At 38.8% G+C, this 13263-nt stretch overlaps 1 long non-coding RNA gene across 10 annotated transcripts in view; it reads right to left on the reverse strand.

Moving 5' to 3' along the window:
• LOC144324204 (uncharacterized) overlaps positions 1-13263 on the reverse strand; it is a 285014-nt gene that overhangs the window by 21362 nt on the left and 250389 nt on the right. The window contains exons 12-13 of one of the 10 annotated variants that reach the window (XR_013389714.1): positions 2001-2094; positions 7-1734 (exon numbers count right to left, since the gene is read on the reverse strand). The exons of 7 other annotated variants lie outside the window; for them this stretch is intronic. This is a non-coding gene — a long non-coding RNA (uncharacterized LOC144324204). Of the gene's footprint in view, positions 1-6; positions 1735-2000; positions 2095-13263 lie in introns of those variants that run through there. 2 more of the 10 variants (XR_013389712.1, XR_013389713.1) reach the window with 2 other exon arrangements.

Raw genomic sequence — 13263 nt, forward strand, 5'->3', positions numbered from 1 at the left:
TGGTTAAAATAATGATATTTCAATTACTAACTTTGACCAAAAGGATAGGTAGGAGCCTCTAGAGGTTTTTACCCAAGATATGAACTCACAGGGAAGAAAAGCAGCAGATATCTATTGGGAAGGGAACAGGTCTTCTACACTTCAAATTCCTTGGGAGAGATTGTATTTGGTTTAAAATTGAGGATAATTGGAGCATTTACATTAAACACAGGATGACCTTGGGCAAGTTACTAAACTACTTAGAGCATTAGTTTCTCCTCATGTAGAATGGGAAAAATAAAATCAATCTGAGAGGTTTGAAAGCTCAGGGCCCAGTCCCTCCCTGGCTGATAGTCACCTCTCAATAAATGTTGGTTTCCTACTGTGAGATTTGGACCAAGTTTACTTTAAAACTCTAAAACTGGGGCACCTGGATGGCTCAGTGGTTGGGGATCTGCCTTTGGCTCAGGTTGTGATCCCAGGGCCCTGGAATCGAATCCCACATTGGTCTCCCTGCTTCGAGCCTGTTTCTCCCTCTGCCTCTCCTGTGTGTTTCTTCATCAGCAATATGGGCATGATAACATGATACGGTGAGGTGATTATTGGAAAGCATGCAACATAGCTTCAAAACTATAGAGCTCGAAGACTGGTGAGCATGATAATGGAAGATGTTAAGGATAATTATGTCGGCTGGTTAGTCTATTTGGGTGATGTTCTTTGACAGTCAAAAGAAAAATATTTTGGCTGAAAATAGCTCCACAACCTTGAAGCTTTATTCTTAAAGAGAAATTCTTTGGGGACTTCTAAGGACCCTTGGTCATTGAGAATATTTCTTCATTCGATTCAAAAGTAGCACTGAAGGTTGGTGGTTCTTAATTTTATTAGCTGTTATCAGCTAAGACTTTAAAAGAGATGAGTGAGAGGTATCTGAGCCTTTTCTATAACTGTATTTACTGGTTTGGTAAGGTCAGAGAGAAAATACTATCTCCTCCTCCCACCTTCCTCTGCCTATAGATCTAAGAAAATTCATTTACAGGACTCCGGTTCTTGTCAAACAGACTCTCTCAAATCCAATTTTTCCCTTATGATTTTAAGAATTCGTTTCAGTAGGCCCAGCAGGACTGGCTTCTGCTTCAGGCGAGACAAGCCCACCTAGCCCAAGCTCACAGGTTAAGCTCTGGATGGCAAGATCTGCCAAGGGTGAATTCAGCAAAGCTGGAGAAACCTCTTGACCTCCTACAGGGCAGGGTGCCCTGAGTATTCTCTCCTCACACTCGTTTCCCTCCTTGTCTCCTATTTTCCTTTTCCTCACTGCCTAACAATTTTGACATTAAAAAAAAAATTCTAAATATAACCCCTTTTCATTCCTCTCTAGGAGACATGGTATCTTGCCTTCATGTGGGGGAGTCTCGGAAGCCTGGGAGTTTGGTAAAGAATTTCTCTAAGTAAAATCCAAGAATCAGGAAGGAACCTTTCAACTCTGAGACTTTTAAAATAGGAGGAAGCACCAAATAGTGTGGGGAAAGGAAAAATCTAGCAAGAAAATTAAAATGGTTGGGTTCTTTCTGTCGTCTTCTTCTTCTTCTCCTTTTTTTCAGCTGATGACTTCCTATTTTTTGATTCAGCCTTTGGATCTTGACATAATAGCTAATCATATACATGTTGTATTCTTCTCCTATTGTTAAAAACATTATCTTCCCAGTTTTGTACACATTGATGGAGTTTTCCTTCTTATGTAGTTCATTAATGATGCAACTGGATAAGAAAGAAATTACATATATTTGAAATGTGGGTTTGTTTCATATGTACAAGAGAGAAGGTACCTATCTGAGAAATAGAGCAATTAAATTTCTAGGTAAATATTAAAATTGGAACAAATCAACAAAAATGATTTTCTAAAAATGCTCAATAAATGAATGGATGGATGCTTTCAAATTCAGCTCCAATTTTAAACATTTGAAACACTATTCATTACCCTTTTTCTCCTTGGGAAGAATTAGCTGCTGTAGCTTAGTACTTACTTACTATATACTGTATTATAATGCCTCTCTGCTTATGGGCTGTAATCCTCATGAGAATGAAGATCTCACTCAGGAACTGGCCCATCAACATTTGCTGGTCCAAGAAGAGGTAAAAGAGAAAAGAGTCATCAATTATTTCTAGGATGGACGTTAAAGACTACGGAATCCGAAATACTCCAAAGATTGAGGTCAGCCATTTGGAAAGGCAAATTTTTGCTGGTACTAAAGGGATGGTCTTTTTTTATGGTTTGATCAATTTTTAAATGGACATCATAGGGTGTCTGGGTGGCTCAGTCAGTTAAGTGTCCAACTCTTGGTTTCAGCTCAGGTCATGATCTCATGGCTGTGGGATGGAGCCCCATGTCAGGCTCTGTGCTCAGTGTAGTCTACTTCAGATTCTTTCTCTGTACCTCTCACTCACTCTCTGTCAAATAAAATCTTTAAAAAAATGGACATCATAATTACATTTTTATCATGTTTATCATACTAAACACAAGTTTGTTGAAACTTGGGTACATCTAAATAATGGCATTATCACTGATTAAAGAGGTTAAGTGGGAAAAAAAAGAGTAAATCTCTCTAATAGTACCCTTCTTTACTCTTCTTTTTCTTTTTGTATGTCTTTAACCTAATTAGGCACATATTTAATCTTATGAAGAAACAATCACCAGCATCTAAACATGAGATGCACCATGTTTGTGCATTATTTACCTTCTCAGCCACCTAGTAGGAGGCTCTGTGCTGTGCCCTGTGAAGGGTACAAAGAGGGTCGAGACTATATTTAAACTGTTGGCTTTCTAATGGGCAAGGCGGAAATAATAGGCATTAAAATAGAGAAATTCAAGCAATAATATCAACAACAACACTAATATTAGCAATCATTATAATAATAGCTAACAGTTTAAAATTCTTCTGATTTATCAGACATTGTGCCAAAAGCTTTATACACATTTTTCCATTTAATTTTCATAGTGATCCAATAAAGATCTTATTAATGGCCCCATTTTATGGAGACTGAGATTCGATAGAAGTTAAGAAATATACCTAGTCACACAGTTAGTGCCAGAGCTGGGAATTGACCCCAGAATCTATTGGACACCAGAGTCTATGTTCTAAGATTAAATCTAATAATGAAAAATTCGGAGCTGGAAGCAGGAGGGGGATAGTTGCTAGGTCATCCAATATATCTCAAACCTAGGCAAGGACAACAGTTATTAAGGGGATTAGTAGTAATAGTCTGCAACTATTATTATTATTATTATTAATTTTTTTCGTGGTGATGATAATGTTGAAATAGTAAATCAGGATTTCTTATGTTCTTACCTATGTGAAGGAAAGATATTGAAGACATTTCAGATTATTCTTTTAGATCCTTTTTTATCCTCTTTCTCCAGCTTTTTTCTTCCCTTCCCTTTTGCTGTCTGATATTGATGCATCGTACTTCCATATCAGATCAAAAGCATATGGGATTTTGAACTTATTGACACTGTTCTGTTAAAAATTACATTTAGAAGCATGTTAAAAGGTCACCTCTCTGGTTACTTATTTCTTGACACTTTGCTAGCACGGACTGTAGCCTTGGTTCATTAGTCAAGGATATTAACAGCCAGGGTTCGGCTTTTCTGAGGTCACATGGTACAGTCTGGGCCCACACATATTTCTAAGGCTTGTTAGAGTCTTTATACTTTAAGAATTTCCCATTAATCTCTGCCCAAGAAGTGCAATAATAGGTTAGTTAGTCATCAGATACAAATCAGAATCATTTCTACAAGTATCTTTAATAGCGTTCATTAGTTCTGTGCTTGTGTTTTAAGGAAAATGAAGGTGGGGGGGACAATGCCCCCTCTCCAACACAGGAACCTTTCCCTTCTTCAAGAGCATCTCATTTTGGAATCACTGAAATTAAGATACTGAGAATGTGCCAAATCAAATGCAGAAAATGTGCTTTTCCTGTAGAAATGAGGGCTCCTACAATCCTGACTTTTTTTTTTCCACATAGAGGCATCATCTTTGATCATTATCAGATTTTACAACTCATTGTTCCCTTGCAGTCCTCAGGGTGAGAGGATCATGTAAATGGACAGGCAAACACTTGGATTATAGAAGGCATCCGATATTAATAACAGCAATAAAAAATGTTTACCTAACTTGAGTAGATTGTGTGTGTAGATAGGATTTGGTGTGTGTGTGTGTGTGTGCTCCCCCCTCTCACTTGGAAAGGAAATATCAGAAGATCAGGAAATGCATTATAGGGTTTTTGTATGCAATATTAGTCCATTTCTTGGCGGAGACCCAAATCTATTGTGGCGAGAAAGTAATAGATGAACTAACTAGGGACTCAGACTTACTGGCTAGTGTCCAAGAAACATTAAAAAATTGAGTACTGAACATAACAAGTAGGATGGTGCATGCAAATTTAGATGTCTTATTGAAAACAGCACATTTATTAATATATTAGACTTGTAGACGTGAGGGTGTTTTAATACCTACTCAGAAATTACTCATGGGTCGGCTTCACAGAAATATCACTTGCATAAGCGTGAGCTTACAGAAATGATGCCTGGCATGAGTGATTGTGGCTGGACTATTCTAAAGAAAACTAGGAAATAAGCAACATGTATTGTCACGGGTAAGGCATCATCTTTCTTCTTAATTAACTCAACATTAATTTACTGAATGCCTACTATGTGTCAGGCCCTATTCTAATATGCTGGGAATACCCAGATAAAAAATTTACAATATTATCACACTGGAACTGGTTAATTTTTTAAGTCAGCTTTATTAAAATAGGATTTATATACAGTAAAATTTATCCTTTTGAGATGTATAGTTTGTTGAGTTTTGGCAAATGCGTAAGGCCTATAACCATCACTATAATTAATAGACAGAACATTTCCATCTTTCCAAAGGTCTCCACCAGTTGATTCTCTGTAGTTAATAGTCTCCACTGATCCTCAGCCACTGGCCACCACTAATCGAATATCTCCCTGTATCTTTGCCTTTTCCGAATGCCATATAAGTGGAATTATACAAATCATAGCCCTTTGTGTTCAGCTCCTTTCACTTAGCATAATGCTTTTCAGATTCATCCCTGTTTCATGCATCAGTAGTTCATACTTGTATATTGCTGAGTAGTATTCCATTTGATACATTAACCAGTTGATGGGCTTTTGAATTATTTCCAGTTTTGGTGATTATGGATAAAGCTACCACAAATAGTTGTGGATGGGTCTGGTCCTTTGTGTGGTTACGTTTTCACTTTTCTTGGGTAAATACCTAGGAGCAGGGTTGCTGGGTCATATGGTAATTGTATTTTAAACTGCAAAAGAGACTTTTTTTTTTCCATTTTTTAAAATAAATTTATTTTGTATAAGTGTTCAATTTGTCAACATACAGAATAACACCCAGTGCTCATCCTGTCAAGTGCCCACCTCAGTGCCCGCCACCCAGTCACCCCCACCCCCTGCCCTCCTCCCCTTCCACCACCCCTAGTTCGTTTCCCAGAGTTAGGAGTCTTTCATGTTCTGTCTCCCTTTCTGATATTTTCCACTTATTTTTTCTCCTTTTCCTTTTATTCCCTTTCACTATTTTTTACATTCCCCAAATGAATAAGACCATATAATGTTTGTCCTTCTCCGATTGACTTACCTCACTCAGCATAATACCCTCCAGTTCCATCCACGTTGAAGCAAATGGTGGGTATTTGTCGTTTCTAATGGCTGAGTAATATTCCATTGTATACATAGACCACATCTTCTTTATCCATCATCTTTCGATGGACACCGAGGCTCCTTCCACAGTTTGGCTATTGCGGACATTGCTGCTATAAACATCGGGGTGCAGGTGTCCCGGTGTTTCACTGCATGTGTATCTTTGGGGTCAATCCCCAGCAGGGCAATTGCTGGGTCGTAGGGCAGATCTATTTTTAACTCCTTGAGGAACCTCCACACAGTTTTCCAGAGTGGCTGCACCAGTTCACATTCCCACCAACAGTGCAAGAGGGTTCCCCTTTCTCCACATCCTCTCCAAAATTTGTGGTTTCCTGCCTTGTTAATTTTCCCCATTCTCACTGGTGTGAGGTGGTCTGTAAAGGGGTCCCTGGGTGGCTCAGTTGGGTTAAGCATCTGCCTTCGGCTCAGGTCATGATCTTAGGGTGCTGGGATCGAGCCCCATGTTGGGCTCCCTACTCAGTGGGGAGCCTGCTTCTCCCTCTCCCCACCCCCCCATTCGTGCTCTCTCTCATCTCTCTCTCTCAAATAAATAAATAAAAATTAAAAAAAAAAACCTCTGAAGAATTTTCAAAAGAATTATGCCATTTTGTTTTCCCTCCACAACATGTGAGATTTTTAGATAATCCATATTCTCATTAGCACTGGATATCATCAGTTATTTTAATTTAAGTCGGGGATCCCTGGGTGGCGCAGCGGTTTGGCGCCTGCCTTTGGCCCAGGGCGCGATCCTGGAGACCCGGGATCGAATCCCACGTCGGGCTCCCGGTGCATGGAGCCTGCTTCTCCCTCTGCCTGTGTCTCTGCCTCTCTCTCTCTCACTGTGTGCCTATCATAAATAAATAAAAAATTAAAAAAAAATTTATTTTAATTTAAGTCATTCTATTAGATATGTGATGGTATTTCATGATTGTATATGCTTGCATTTCACTAATTACTAACAATGCTGAGGATCTTTTCATTGCTTATTTGCCACCCATCTCTCTTCCATAAAGTCTTCAAATTCTTTGTCAATTTTTAAATATTGGGTTTTGCCTTCTTCTTATGGATTTGTTCTGGGAATTTAAACATTAAGTGGAGATAACTACATTGCTGTATTTTTGTGGAAGTGAATAAAACAAAAAAATCAAAGTGTTCGGCATACTCTCTAATATATTATGTTACACAAATACTATTTATTGATGTTATTGTGAGACACAATCCCTGTCCTAAGGTGCTCACCATCTAGTTATCAATGGCTTTCACTTTTTTCTAGGTAACATGCCACCCCATCCTGGTCCTAATCCTACCTGAGCTTTGACTAAGCTTTGATAAAGCCCTAACTGATAATTAGGACATTACATGGTAATAGGTAATTGTGTAATACCACAGGTCTGTCTTCATTGCTTAAACTTAGAGATGTCATCTAAAACCCAGGGGCTATGTTGGTGAATTGACAGGTTAGTGGACTTGGTTTGTTGTGCAATGACTCTGACAGTTGACTCTAAATTGCTTGGCTTGCAACTCTAGAGAAGTGATGCCTTTGGGGACCGCATTCTGAGAAGGCAGGGCTCAGTGCTTCTGGGATATTTGAAGAGGCCATGGGGGACAGAAGTGAGGGAATGTCACTTCTCTAAAAGCTATAAAGATAGGAGTGGAAAGGGAAGCCCGACTGGCTAATAAACATATGGGGGAAAATGCTCCATTCCACTGGTGACTAGAGAACAAAAATCAAAACAATATCACATAGTATTTTACAACTCTTAGGTAAAAATTAAAGACTGATAACACTAAGGATCTTGACAATGTAAGAAAATGGTTAAAACCGCTTTAGAGAGAAATTTGGTAATGATGAGAAACACCATTTCCTATGCCCAGCAATGTGACTTCTAGGTATCTACCTTAGAGAAATGTTCTTGTACTGTAAGGAGATATGTTCAAGGGTGTTCACTGCAGCATTATTAACATGCAATAGCATTCACCTGTTACTCCTAATCAATATTTATAGAAACAATTTCTAATCTTTAATTAGACCCATTTCCTTTCTTTTTTCTAGAAGCTACTTCCTCCAGAAAATCTACCACGACTCTGATAAACTGGCATCCTTGTCTATCGCATCTCAGGAGCACTGGTATCACACAGAGATGTTTCTACTACCTGAGTAAATTCAGTGTTGTATATAAGACAGTCTGCACTCTTCAGGCAAATGTGAAAAGAATATGCAAGAAGTCTTTAAGGAGCAAATTGGGAAATTTAGATAATTTCTTGCTGAAGTGCTTAATATCTGGTAATATGAGTACTTGAAATGTCTTTGAAATGCCAGTTGGGAAATGAAAGAATTACATTTTTTAGAGAAAAACCTTGATTCACTAGAGCCCTCAAATAAGGAGTCTGCACCCTCTGGTTTCCTCTCAGAAAGGGGGAAATAATCACACTATAAGTTCATATTAAGTACTAGTCAGAAAAAAATAGATCAATATACCGTCAGAAACATTTCCTATACTTCCTACATTTTCATCTGGAGTCTTGGATGATTATTGGCATTTAGTGATTTAATAGTAATCTTGAAAGCACCTCAATGATTAAAAAAATTGGTGTTGCTCAATGTGCTATCTAATAATAAGAATAAAACTTTTGAAAAACATGATTTGAAACAATAAAGTCTGGATTTGGGGGTGTTGGTTCTAATTTATCAAGAAAATTTGTGTTTCACACATATCCATTCAGTGCACCAAAAATTTAGGTAATATGTATCAAAGGCATGGTTGTCAAGCCAATCTACTACTATACGTCCTAGAACCAAAATACCTACTGTGAAATATTTTTTGCCATAAGGGGGAAAGTACATATGTTGTTTCACATAATAATCAATTCTATGGCAAGAAGGAAAAAAGCTATATTCTTCAAAGACGTTTATTGCAATGTTATATTAAGTAACAAAACATCGTAAAGACTAGAATACCCCAAAATGGGATTGATGGAATGACTGAGCGCATCTAATTCCTTGAACATTATTCAGCTACTTAACATACTAGCTTCAACACACTGTATCAACAAAAATGGAGGGCATGATATATATAAAAATTCTGTGTCTATACTAGGATTATAATTATGCCAAATTTATGAGTTCATGTGAACAAGAATTTGAGAGAAGATAGCAAGTAGTCATCCACTTTGTGGGTGTTTTGGGGTCATGGAAGAAATTATTATTTTTGAAAACATTTTACTACTTTTACTTTTCTCTGTTATTTTAAAAGAATGGTAAATACAAGACCTTATATCTTGAGTATATTGACTTAGTTAGAGGTATGTCTCCTCTCTACACACAATGGCCAACATTAATGTGAGTCTTCTGAGTATATTTAGAATAAAATGAATCCACACAGAGGCTATGTTTTTCTCACACTAATCACATCTTCTTTTAAAAAGAAGGAGTCTTTTCCTTCTTTTCCTTTGGGCTCCAGCAGGTGGGATCACCTACATAAGATATATGTGCAGTACCTTGGTTCCCTACTACATCAGCTAAGCTTTCCCTGGATTTGTATAATCAAAACAACTTTAAAAAAAAGAAATAAAGATCAGGAAAGGTGGACTTCTGAGATGAAAGAGTTTTCTTAAGCTCTCGCGGCTCTAATTGTTACATGCAAATTGTTCAATAAATAACGCTGACCATAAAAAGAAAAGATATTAATTAAGAAAAGGATTTAGGCTGACTCAGTCTCATACATAGACAAAAGGTTAAGTAAATGCCAAGGCCGCTGTGCCTCTTCAAACAATGAATATTAGTTTTAGAATCATTAATGTCTGCTTAGAAAACAGAGTCATATTGGAGACTTGTATGCCAAAATAACCAAGGCCAGAGCTGCTTCTTTTCAATCTGGAGCAAAATAATTCTCCACCTGAGGGCTAAATGTATACAGTTGAGAGTGCAAGGTACCACAGCAGGGACCAGCACTTTCAATGTAGCTGAACTGAGATCCCTGCTTTTCTTGACTATGGTAACTTCCACAGTTAATATAGATCAGCAAGGTCTGGGTCAACTTTGCTGAGGAAAAGCAGGGTTGACTGGTGTTGGGAAGCCATTCCAGTCTCTGATGTGGATACAGCAAAATGCCTAAGAGCAGGCCAGCAAGGGACAGGAGTGAAGGCGAGGCTGGGACAGTTGTTTACCCCTGACCAGGTAGGCTAAAAAAAAAAAAAAAAAAAAAAAAAAAAAAAATCTTTAAAGCAAGATACTTTACAGACTTACCTTAATATCACCAACTGGTTGAGCCTTTGATACTTCCTATAATCAATCTGGAAATTCTACAAGCTGACCTTTATTTTCTTTCAATTATGGTTCCTCTTCAATCATTTTCTCACCTTCTACCAGGGGTAGGTACTCTGCTGCAATTGAGGTGAGCGGGAAGGGGAGATTGTGGTGTCCCTCGCATTTTGGTAGAGTTTACAAATATAATTTACATTTCTTCTATTTTTCTTGAATTTTCCAAATACCTTGTGAGATTCCAATGTCTCAGGCCAGAATAAGTCTTTTAACATTAATACTTCACAACATGGGCATAAATAATTCACATTTACATATCTGGGGAAGCAAAGTACGATACTCAAATTCTAACATTCAGAGGGTTTTTTGGTAGTAAATTAGTTTGTAATTATTGCTAATGTTAATTTGTATAGAAAATATATTTAATACGTAATTTTAAAAATCCTCTTAAGTCCCTTCTGCATATAATATCTGTGGTATTGAAAATAATTGGGGTTCAACAAACTCCTATTTTGCTGTCTAAACATGAATTCATTTAAAAGACAATTCAATCCTCTGCACCTAATGCATTTATTTTTATAATGTTGGCTTCAGAAATCAGATTTCTGTTTAGCCAAATATGAAAAATAAAGGCCTGTGATTCCAGATTGATCCCATTAATGATTAAAGTAGATCCCGGGATGTACAATGTTGAGGATTCCTAAGCTGGAGCAAAAAATACGTATGAGAAGTGACATGAGAGGAGGTGGAGGTGGGGGGAGTGGTCAGGTGCCAGCTCCTGAGCTACTTGACAGAGCGGGTTCAGCAAGGCATTTCACCAAGTCCTGCCCTAGTTTCTCCACTTTGAAACTTAGATAATACAACCTGCCTCCATTCTGCCCTTCTAGCCCTCTTCTCACTTCATAGAAATATTCTGAGATTAAAGAAAATGTATAAAGAAGCAAAGCAACAACAAAACAGTCGGTTGGTAGAAAGAAAAAAATAATGTGAAATAGGCTTCTTAAATATCTTTTAAAAAGCATGATAAAACTTTCAGAGCATTTTTAATCTTTATGCTCTAAATAGCAAATCATGAATTCGACAGATACTATTTCTTTTTCTCATTATAAAGTTCTTACTAAATGATTAACTCGATTATAATTTCAACTATAAGAAATATAGATATATAAACATCATGAAATATAGATATACAAACTATGTCTATAATGCACACACGTATTACATATACATATGTACACAAATATACATGCATTATGTGCAATGCATATAGATACTTTAGATACATGTTTATATGTGTATTTGGGTGCTTACATACATTCACATATGTGTGGGGGTGGAGTGAAGTCTCATTCTGTATGTGTGCATGTGTGTGTCTGTTTATAAGTCCGTGACACAGACATGGGCCTAAGGGGAAGAGCTGTTCCTTTGAAGGCTTCTCTAGAAGCAGCTGGCAAGCCATAGAACTATATCATAGGCAGGACAGTTCTGTATTAAAGCCCTTTTGTTAAACTCTCTTGGGTTAAAATTCAAAACAAATGGTTCCTATTCCGAATTACCTTCATAGAAGAGTGCAGCGGGAAAGTTGACCCGGACATAAAGCTGGTAGACATTGGGAACTTTGCATCTGACATCAGGCCCTGAGTCCCTGATAAAGACAAGTGGGTAAAGGGTGAGGTCTCCTGTTGGTCTCCCTCGAGACTGGAAGGGAGTGAGAAGCTTTTCTGGATGTGGCTGGATAAGTAGAAAGGTAATTCATCAGGGATGAATGAAAGGAGTGGTACATAATGGGAGATGGGGAGTGAAGCGCACAGAGGAAACAGTAAAATGGAGCTGGTATACATATATAGAGTGAAATAAACAACGGGAAGCACAGAAGGTGCCAGATGCAGAGGCAGAAACAACAAACAAAACTAGGGACCCCAATTAAGGAGACAAATGGGATGAAGGATAAAAATATAGTAGAAGTGGGAGCTGAGCCAAAGGAAGAGATTGTGAACCTGGGTGGAGAAGGGAACTGCAGAGAGCCAGGAGTTGATGGGCCAACATAAGGATGGACACGAAGAACAATGGCTAGCAAGTGAGAAAGTAGTGCGGACAAAGGGAACTCAGAGGGGTCAGAGAGACTGGAGCGCCCTGCCACGTCAGAAACAGAGGCACACAGACACTGGGGGGAAGGGAAAAAGAAACTAGAAGAATACAAAATTCTATTTTTAAGGCACAGGCATGATGGTTGTGTTGGAAACCCCATTGGCTGAGGAAGCTCAAGCCCGTTGAACGGAGACAGAAGAATGGAAAGCACATTGCCTTCCTTTTAGGGGAAGTGAGGGACACTAAACATTGTGGGAAGCATCTGTTTGCTATGCAACCACCAACCACGGAGCAAAGTGAGGAAGGTGTGCTTTGGCACCGAGCCAATGCTATGAGTCTGGAGGCCAGAGAAGACCAACTTGGCAAGAGACATTGGGAAAATTTGGATTAGCAAAGCCTTGAGCTGGGGCTCAAAGGAGAAGCAGTTCTCCACAGTAGTAGAGAGATGGCCATTCTATTCTTTGTCCCCCTAACTCTCTTGGGGATGTGACATTTGCGAGGGAGGTCCTGAGCCCCTGAACGCTATCACCTCTAATGCCTTATACCGCCCTTCTCAGGCCTGAACCTGGCACCAGAAGTGGCCACCCCAATCCCAAATGTGTTCTTTTCTTTCACAACCCCGTGCTTGGGGTGATAATTCTCCCTCCTGATTTATCCACCCTGTTCTACCCCAGGACATCTTCATCCATAAATCCTCCACCCACCCTTCTAGGCCTAAATCAGACGTTGCCTGCTGCTCCTGTCACTATGAAGTTAGTTCAAGTGTTACAGTTAAAGTTTCTATGACTTTTCTGAGCACAGAAGCACACATAGTGGCTGGTTTCCAGTTCTCTGGAGGATTCAGAGGATTGGCCCATTCAGACTTCATTTTCCCTTTCTTCTATTTGAAGAAACGATATTCTCAGTTTCCCCTGTGGCTACAACAGTTCACTATGAATTAAGTCCAGTTATGTTTGTACTGGTAAGACTTGGAAGGAGACAATGAGGTGGAGACCATCTTCTGGCCCCTAAAGCTGTTTTTGTAGGGACATAAGGCCCTGAAAACACGAGACTCATCAATGGTGGCATTGCTTGTCAATTTTCCAGTTTCCTGAATATTGGCGGGCACGTGGGGCGGTGACAGTGGCAAGAGCAGCTCCTTAATTCCAGTCCCGTTTCTAGCTCAGTGGCAGCCTGAGAGGACATAGCTCCTCTGCAGGACACA

The sequence above is a fragment of the Canis aureus genome, chromosome 11 (genome assembly GCF_053574225.1).
Source record: "Canis aureus isolate CA01 chromosome 11, VMU_Caureus_v.1.0, whole genome shotgun sequence".
Classification (NCBI taxonomy): domain Eukaryota; kingdom Metazoa; phylum Chordata; class Mammalia; order Carnivora; family Canidae; genus Canis; species Canis aureus.